This window comes from Mus musculus, chromosome 12 (genome assembly GCF_000001635.26).
Source record: "Mus musculus strain C57BL/6J chromosome 12, GRCm38.p6 C57BL/6J".
NCBI classification, from domain to species: domain Eukaryota; kingdom Metazoa; phylum Chordata; class Mammalia; order Rodentia; family Muridae; genus Mus; species Mus musculus.
In genome coordinates this window covers 97,369,783-97,377,820 of record NC_000078.6, presented here as the reverse complement: position 1 = coordinate 97,377,820, position 8,038 = coordinate 97,369,783, and the positions used below count along the sequence as shown (strand labels likewise).

The 8,038-nt window shown below is 39.5% G+C and overlaps 1 long non-coding RNA gene across 2 annotated transcripts in view; it reads right to left on the bottom strand.

The window, feature by feature from the left end:
• Positions 1 to 294: 294 nt before the first annotated feature.
• Gm40552 overlaps positions 295 to 8,038 on the bottom strand; it is a 135,271-nt gene continuing 127,527 nt past the window's right edge. For both annotated transcript variants that reach the window (XR_872918.1, XR_872916.1), the window contains 2 exons: positions 990 to 1,066; positions 295 to 408 (listed from right to left, as the gene is read on the bottom strand). This is a non-coding gene — a long non-coding RNA (predicted gene, 40552). The remainder of the gene's footprint in view (positions 409 to 989; positions 1,067 to 8,038) is intronic.

The window sequence follows — 8,038 nt, the reverse complement described above, 5'->3', positions numbered from 1 at the left end:
CAAACTTTATATGCCCCAGTACAGGGGAACGCCAGGGCCAAAAAGGGGGAGTGGGTGGGTAGGGGAGTGGGGGTGGGTGGGTATGGGGGACTTTTGGTATAGCATTGGAAATGTAAATGAGCTAAATACCTAATAAAAAATTTTTAAAAAATGAGCTGAACAGAAAAGATGACCGATTTTACTGAGAACCATATGATCAAAACATGATGAAGACTGTATTGGCTCATATTTAAACATGGAAATTAATTTTACTATTACTTGTAAATTGCAGTACAAGGCTAAGTGTTGTGGCACAGATCTTTAATTCCAGTTCTTGCAGGTGGACAAAACCAGGTAGCTATCCATGAATTCAAGCTCAGTCTGATCTACATGGGTAGATTCCGTAAGCCTCACATAATGAGAATCTGTCTTAAATAAATAAATAAACACCAAAAATTAATTACAGCACATCTAAATGATGTAGGAAAAGGAGAATCTTTGCATAAGGGGGGGGGCAGAGAGGAGAAAGATTGAAAGATCAGAAGAACAGGAATTGTGTTGCACATGTATCAATTGGGACTGGGCTCCACAACTGCATTTTGATGGGTTGTGGTTTTCTGTGACAGTCTCTGCCTGTTGCAAAGAGCAACCTCCTTGATGGGGCTGAGAAGTATATTTTAATTTGATCACTTAAAAAAGTGACCATGAATATGAAAAGAGCCAGGAGGTTCATGAAAGAGTTCAGGGGGAGGTAAAGGAAAAGGTATGGCATGGTTATAATATAATCTCAAAAAAAGAGAATTACTTTTAAAATGTGGTAATAATAGATAGGTTAGTTAAAAACAGTCAATAAGTGAATTTTCCCTATATTTTTCTCAATTTCTGTATTGTCCCTCTATTGGCTAATGTATGGTTTTATGTGTAGATTGTATTATCTATCAAATTGACTGCATGCTATAGAACACATTAATTAAAATACAAACTAGAAAGCAAGTCTATTATCAAATTACCTTTTATCCTCATATATGCATGCCTTCATCCTGTGTTTCACACTCAGAGAGTCTCTCTACTCATTGGAATGCCTTCCCTGCAAATTGAGATGAAGGAAGATTTAAAATGAGGCCAACACTAATTTCCGTCACATCGTGTCTTCGACAGATGGCCAGATGCTCCCTCAGTGAGAGAAAAACTGTCACATCTATCTGAAGACACACCTAACAAAACACCTGCACGAGCACCCGAGGGTTAGACCTTTCTTGGAGCCAGCCCCTGGGACTGAACTCAGCCCTTGCTCCAGCTATCTTGCGGGGAGGGCATCTGTGTAGCTTACATTCAAAATTCTGAGAAAAGAGAGGTTTAGAAAGAAATGTCAGGGTCCAGTCGGGGAATTCACTTCTTGGCACTGCTTTGTTGTGCTGTTCCAGGGAGAACAAGATAAAACTAATATACGGCTGAGAGGTCCTGCGTTCAGCAATATAAGACAACACCGAATTGACTTGCTTGCTCTGTTTTCACACACTCAGACTCATGTAACAATGAATAAAATGGTATGTATTCCTAGAGCACTGCTACATTATTTGGCTAGTTTTTGATAATGAGATACATTAAGGGCTGGATGAAGTAGTCAGTGGATCAATAAAGCTGTATGGGAAGAGAGGAGAGAGAGAGACAGAGAGACAGAGACAGAGACAGACAGAGAGATGGAGAGACAAAAAGAAAGGAGAGAGATTTAAAAGAAAAGTCGACCATGTTAAACACTAAGCAGATAATTCAAACAGCAGAGACACTAGTGATAAAACCAGCTCCCCACGGAAATCCCATTTGCAAGAGCGTTACAGGCAGAGTAAAGCATCACAAGGCCATGAAGAAGGAATGAGCTTAGCAATCCCACAGAAAACCAAGAGGTCTGGACAGAGTTGCAAAGTAAGGTCTGTGAAGCTGCATGAAATGCCAAGCAATGCGTGCAAGCATCTTTGAAAGAAGGACATTTTCTTTAACACCTAGGAAGCCATTAAGGATTTTATACTGGGGGAATTGATTGAAGTGATACAATTAACGTGTTTTACAAAGATCTCTCTGGCTTACAGCAACACGCTTTTCAACATCTTCCATTTATAGTCTTGCCTTTGACTATCCAGGCTGTCATCCAAGCCAGCAGACACAAAATGGTGACATGATTAGGAAAAGCCTGTCTTTATGGTACCATCCTGGCTCAATCTGTAGATTTTATGTGCACATTATCATTGCCACTGACCCATAATGGGCATAGAATTGGAAGCAGCCTTCTACCTGCACCATCATCCAAGCCACTTTATGAAGCCATCATCTGTATTAGTCCCAAGAGGCCCATTCTACTACTCAAAAGGGTCGACTCCTCACAGCCACAAGTAACATCAAACTCATAGATGTGGATATTCATATTAAAACCCTTTAAAGAATTCTCTTTTCATAATACTCCACAAAAAATCTCTTTGTACTTTAAGCCCAACAAACTGAATAACAATACACCTAGTTCTATGGCATATTGGGCTTCACCAACCCCTTCTTTCTTAAATTACCTTTCCGTACCTTAGCAAAAGGCAAATATCACTAGTTTTCCAGACTCTTGTTTTTTTCAAGCAGAAAAAGGAGAAGAATAAAGGTGAAAATAAATATCAGATGAATTTGGGAGTATAATTCTTTATTAGATATTTTCTTTATTTACATTTCAAATGTTATCCCCCTTTCCTGGCTTCCCCCTGAAAACCCCCTAATCCATCTCTCCTCCTCCTGCTCATCAACCGACTCACTCCTGTTTCCTGGTCCTGGCATTCCCCTACACTGGGGTAGAGAGCCTTCACAGGACCAAGGGCCTCCCCTTCCATTGATGTCCAACAAGACCATCCTCTGTTACATATGCAGCTAGAACCATGAGTCACACCATGTGTACAATTTGGTTGGTGGTTTAGTCCCTGGGAACTGTGGAGGACTAGTTGGTTCACATTGTTGTTCCTCCTTTGGGGCTAGAAACCCCTTCAGCTCCTTGGATCCTTTCTCTAGCTCCTCCATTGAGGACCATATGCTCAGTCAAATGGTTGGCTGAGAGAATTCACCTCTGTATTTGTCAGGCACTGGTAGAGCCTCTCAGGAGACAGCTATATCAGGCTCCTGTTAGCAAGCATTTGTTGGCATCTACAATAATGTCTGGGTTTGGTGACTGTATATATGGGATGGATCTCTGTGTAGGGCAGTCTCTCAATGGCTTTTCCTTCAGTCTCTGATCCACACTTTGTTTCTGTAATTCCTTCCATGGGTATTTTCTCCCTACTTCTGAGAAGGACTGAAGTATCAGTCCTTTGGTCTTCTTTCTTCTTGAGGTTCATATGGTCTGTGAATTGTATCATGGGTAATCTGAGCTTCTGGGCTAATATTCACTTATCAGTTAGTGCATACCATGTGTGTGTGTGTGTGTGTGTGTTTATTTTTGTTTTTGTTTGTTTGTTTGTTTTTTTAATTGGGTTACCTCACTCAGGATGATATTTTCTAGTTCCATCCATTTGCCTAAGAATTTTATGAATTCATTTTTTTTAAATAGCTGAGTAGTACTTGATTGTGTAAATGTATCACATTTTCTATATCCATTCCTCTATTGAAGGACATCTAGGTTCTTTCCAGCTTCTGGCTATTATAAATAAGATTGCTATAAACATAGTGGAGCATGTGTCCTTATTACATGTTGGAACATCTTCTGAGTATATGCCCAGAAATATGACAGGAATGGTATAGTTGGGTCCTAAAGTATTTCTATGTCCAATTTTCTGAGGAACCACCAGACTGATTTCCAATGTGGTTGTACTAGCTTGCAATCCTACCAGCAACAGGAACTAGACAAGGCTGCCCACTCTTTCCCTACCTATTTAATACAGTATTCAAAGTCCTAGCCAGAGCAATTAGACAACAAAAGGAGGTCAAAGGAATACAATTTGGAAAGGAAGAAGTAAAAATATTACTATTTTCAGATTATATGATAGTATACTTAAGTAATGCCAAAAATTCCACCAGAGAACTCCTTAACCTGATAAATAACTTCAGCAAAGTGGCTGGATATAAAATTAACTCAGACAAATCAAGAGACATTCTCTACTCAAAGGATAAACAGGCTGAAAAAGAAATTAGGAAAATAGCATCTTTCATAATAGTCACAAATAATATAAAGTACCTTGGTTTGACTCTAAATATGTGAAAGTGAAAGGTTGGTATGACAAGATCTTCAAGCCCCCCCCCCCCAAAAAAAAAAAAAAAGAAATTGAAGAAGATTTCAGAAGATGGAAAGATCTCTCATGCTCATGGATTGGCAGAATTAATATAGTAAAAATGGCCATCTTGAAGAAAGCAATCTACAGATTCAATGCAACACCCATCAAAATTATAACTCAATTCCTCATAGAGATAGAAAGAGCAATTTTCAAATTCATCTGGAATAACAAAAAACCTAGGGTATCGAAAACTTTCTCAACAGTAAAAGAACTTCTGGTGAAATCACTATACCTGACCTCAAGCTGTAGTACAGAGCAATTGTGATAAAAACTGCATGGTATTGGTACAGTGACAGTGACAGACAGGTAGATCAATGGAATAGAATTGAATACCAGAAATGAACCCACACACCTATGGTCAATTGATCTTTGAGCCAAAACCATTCAGTGGAAAGAAAGATAGCATTTTCAACAAATGGTGCTGGCACAACTGGCTGTTAGCATGTAGAAGAATGCAAATCAATCCATTCTTATCTCCTTGTACAAAGGTCAAGTCCAAGTGGATCAAGAACCTCCACATAAAACCAGATACATTGAAACATATAGAGAAGAAAGTGGGGAAGGGTCTCAAACATATGGGCACTGGGGAAATTTTCCTGAACAGAACTCCATTAGCTTATGCTTTAAGATCAAGAATTGACAAATGGAACCTCACAAAATTGCAAAGCTTCTGTAAGGCAAAGGACACTGTCAACAGGACAAAAGGGCAACCAAGAGATTGGGAAAAGATCTTTACCAATTCTATATCGGATAGAGGGCTAATATCCAATATATCCAAAGAACTCAAGAATTTACACTCCAGAGAATTAAATCATCTTATTAAAAAATGGGGTACAGAACTAAACAAAGAATTCTTAACTGAGGAATACAGAATGACTGAGAAGCACCTGAAAAAATGTTCAACATCCTTAGTCATCAGGGAAATGCAAATCTACACCACACTGAGATTCCATCTCACACCAGTCAGAATGGCTAAGATCAAAAATGCAGGTGACAGCAGATGCTGATGAGGATGTGGAGAAAGAGGAACACTCCTCCATTACTGGTGGCATTGCAAGCGGGTATAACCACTCTGGAAATCATTTTGGTGGTTCCTCAGAAAATTGGACATAGTACTACCTGATGACCTGGCAATACCACTCCTGGGCATCTACCCAGAAGATGCTCCAACATGTAATAAGGATACATGTTCTACTATGTTCATAGCAGCCTTATTTGTAATAGCCAGAAGCTGGAAAGAACCCAGATGTCCCTCAACAGAGGAATGGATGCAGAAAATGTGGTACATTTACACAATGGAGTACTTACTACTCAGCTATTAAAATCAATGAGTTCATGAAATTCTTAGGGAGTGTAATTTTTAAAGCTAAGCCACCACAATATCAAATCTAATTCATGTTAAAAATTATCTCAGGTCTCCCAGCTAAAGTTCATAGTTAGAGAATATTCCTTTTCCTTATTTTTCCACATAATTAAGGTTTACCTGATGTTTGCCAAAGTTTTTGTACTGGTATGTGTGTGTGTGTGTGTGTGTGTGTGTGTGTGTGTGTGTGTGTCTTTGGCCAGGTGTCACTGTTATTTAATGAGGAAATAATAATTATTTCAACAGATGAATTAGAAAAAATTGGTATCCACATGCAGTAGAGTGAGTTTAGAATCTCATGTCTCAGAATATGTAAAGTTAATTCAAAATGGGTTGAAAATTGATCAGGTCATTCAATTATTGATCACTTTTCAAGGTAGGATGGACAAAGTCCTGTACTCAATACCCAGTCACAAACAGACAGACAGATAGATGGACAATCAGACAGACAAATAGATGCACACACACACACACATATATATATATATACATACATGCACACATAATACATTTCCCCTTATGAAACATATATAAAACACCAAATAAATAATCATAAGAGTAAAAAACCCTCTACATCTACTAGAATGAACAATTTCAAATCTTCTGAAGTTGGGTTAGTCAATGGTTTTCTAAATATTACAGCAGTAGGACAGCAGTAAAAAGAAAACAGCAAAATCATACGGTATCAAGGAAGTTTGGTCATCAGAAGGTATTATTAAGCAAGTGAAAAAATTACTTGCAGAATGAGTATCATCAAACTGTATATCTGATACTGGTTAATATGCAAATAAAGAGCATTACAATTCAACAATGCCAAGCAAACCAAAGCAAACCAAACAACAACAATAAATAAATAAAAACAGAAAACAAACAACAACAAAAAACAAACAAACAGAAACAGAAAACAAAACAAACCAAAACCAAAACCCATATTTGAAAGTCAACAAAGGACTTGAACAATATTCTCCTAAGAAGTTATAAAAATACTCAATGCATACATACAAATTTTTTAACGTTATTAGCTACCTGCACGTTGTATACTCACCAGGTGTAAGGACAAAGTACGCTTAACATACCAGAAGCTCAGCAGGCTAAGGTCTAACTAGTACTTGGGTAGGATACTGCCTGGGAATATCAGGTTTGGTAAGTTTAAAAATGTTACAACCACCTTAAGATAATACATGTACCCCTAAGATGGCTCTAACAAAGAGGGAGAAGGAGATTTGCGAGGATTGGAGAACAGGGACCTCTTGCATCTGTGGTGGGATATCTACCATCCAATGGGGACAGTTGAGCAGCTCTATATAACTGCAGACACAGACTTGCACAGACTCACGAGTTACACTCTTGAACTGTATTTGTTTGCTTGGGCTGCCATAACAAGTTATAGCACCAACTGAGTGGCTCAAACAGCACAACTTTGGCAGAGTTTGGAGGCTGGAATTTTTAAATCAGTACACCAGCAGGCTTCATGATGCTGTACTCCCTGATGGTACCCACTTGCTCCTATTTCTACTCATGTGGTTTTCCATTTAAAAAAAAATAATTTCGGGATCTTCTTTTCCATGGGTTCCTCTCCATTTCTATCCCTGCAGTTCTTTCAGACAGGAATAATTATGGGTCAGAGTTTTGTTTGTGGGATGGCAACCCCATCCCTCACTTGATGTCCTGTCTTTCTATTGGAGGTGGCCTCTACAAGTTCCCTCTCCTGAATGTAGGACATTTCATCTAAGGTCCCTCTCTTTGAGACCCGAGAGACTCTTACCTCCTAGGTCTCTGGTACATTCTGGAAGGTCCCCCCAACCTCCTTCCTCCAGAGGTTGTATGTTTCCATTCTTTATGCTGCCCCTTGGGATTTCAGTCCTTTTCCCTCACCCAATAGGGGAGGCCCCAAGACCTGACACTATTATGGAGGCAATGGAGCACTCACAAAAAGGGACCTATCATGACTGCCCTCCAGAAGACCCAACAAGCAGCTGAAAGATTCAAATGCAGATATTTGCACCCAACCAATGGACAGAAGTTGCTGACCACTGTGGTTGAATTAGGGATAAGCTAGAAGCTGAGGAGGAGGGTAACCCTGTAGAAAGATCAGCAGTCTCAATTAACCTGGACTCCTGAGATCTCTCAGATACTGGAACACCAACCAGGCAACATATACCTGCTGATATGAAGCCCCCGACACATATACAGCAGAGGACTGCTGGGTCTGGTTTTAGTCAGAGAAGATGCACCTAACCCTCAAGAGACTGGAGGCCTCAGGGAGATTAAAGGTCTGTTGGTGTGGGGTTGGGGGCATCGATTTGGAGACAGAGGAGCAGGGTGGACATATGGGATGTTGAACAGTCAGAGGGTGGACCTGGAAGAGAATAAAATCTGGAGTTTAAAAGAAACAAATTAC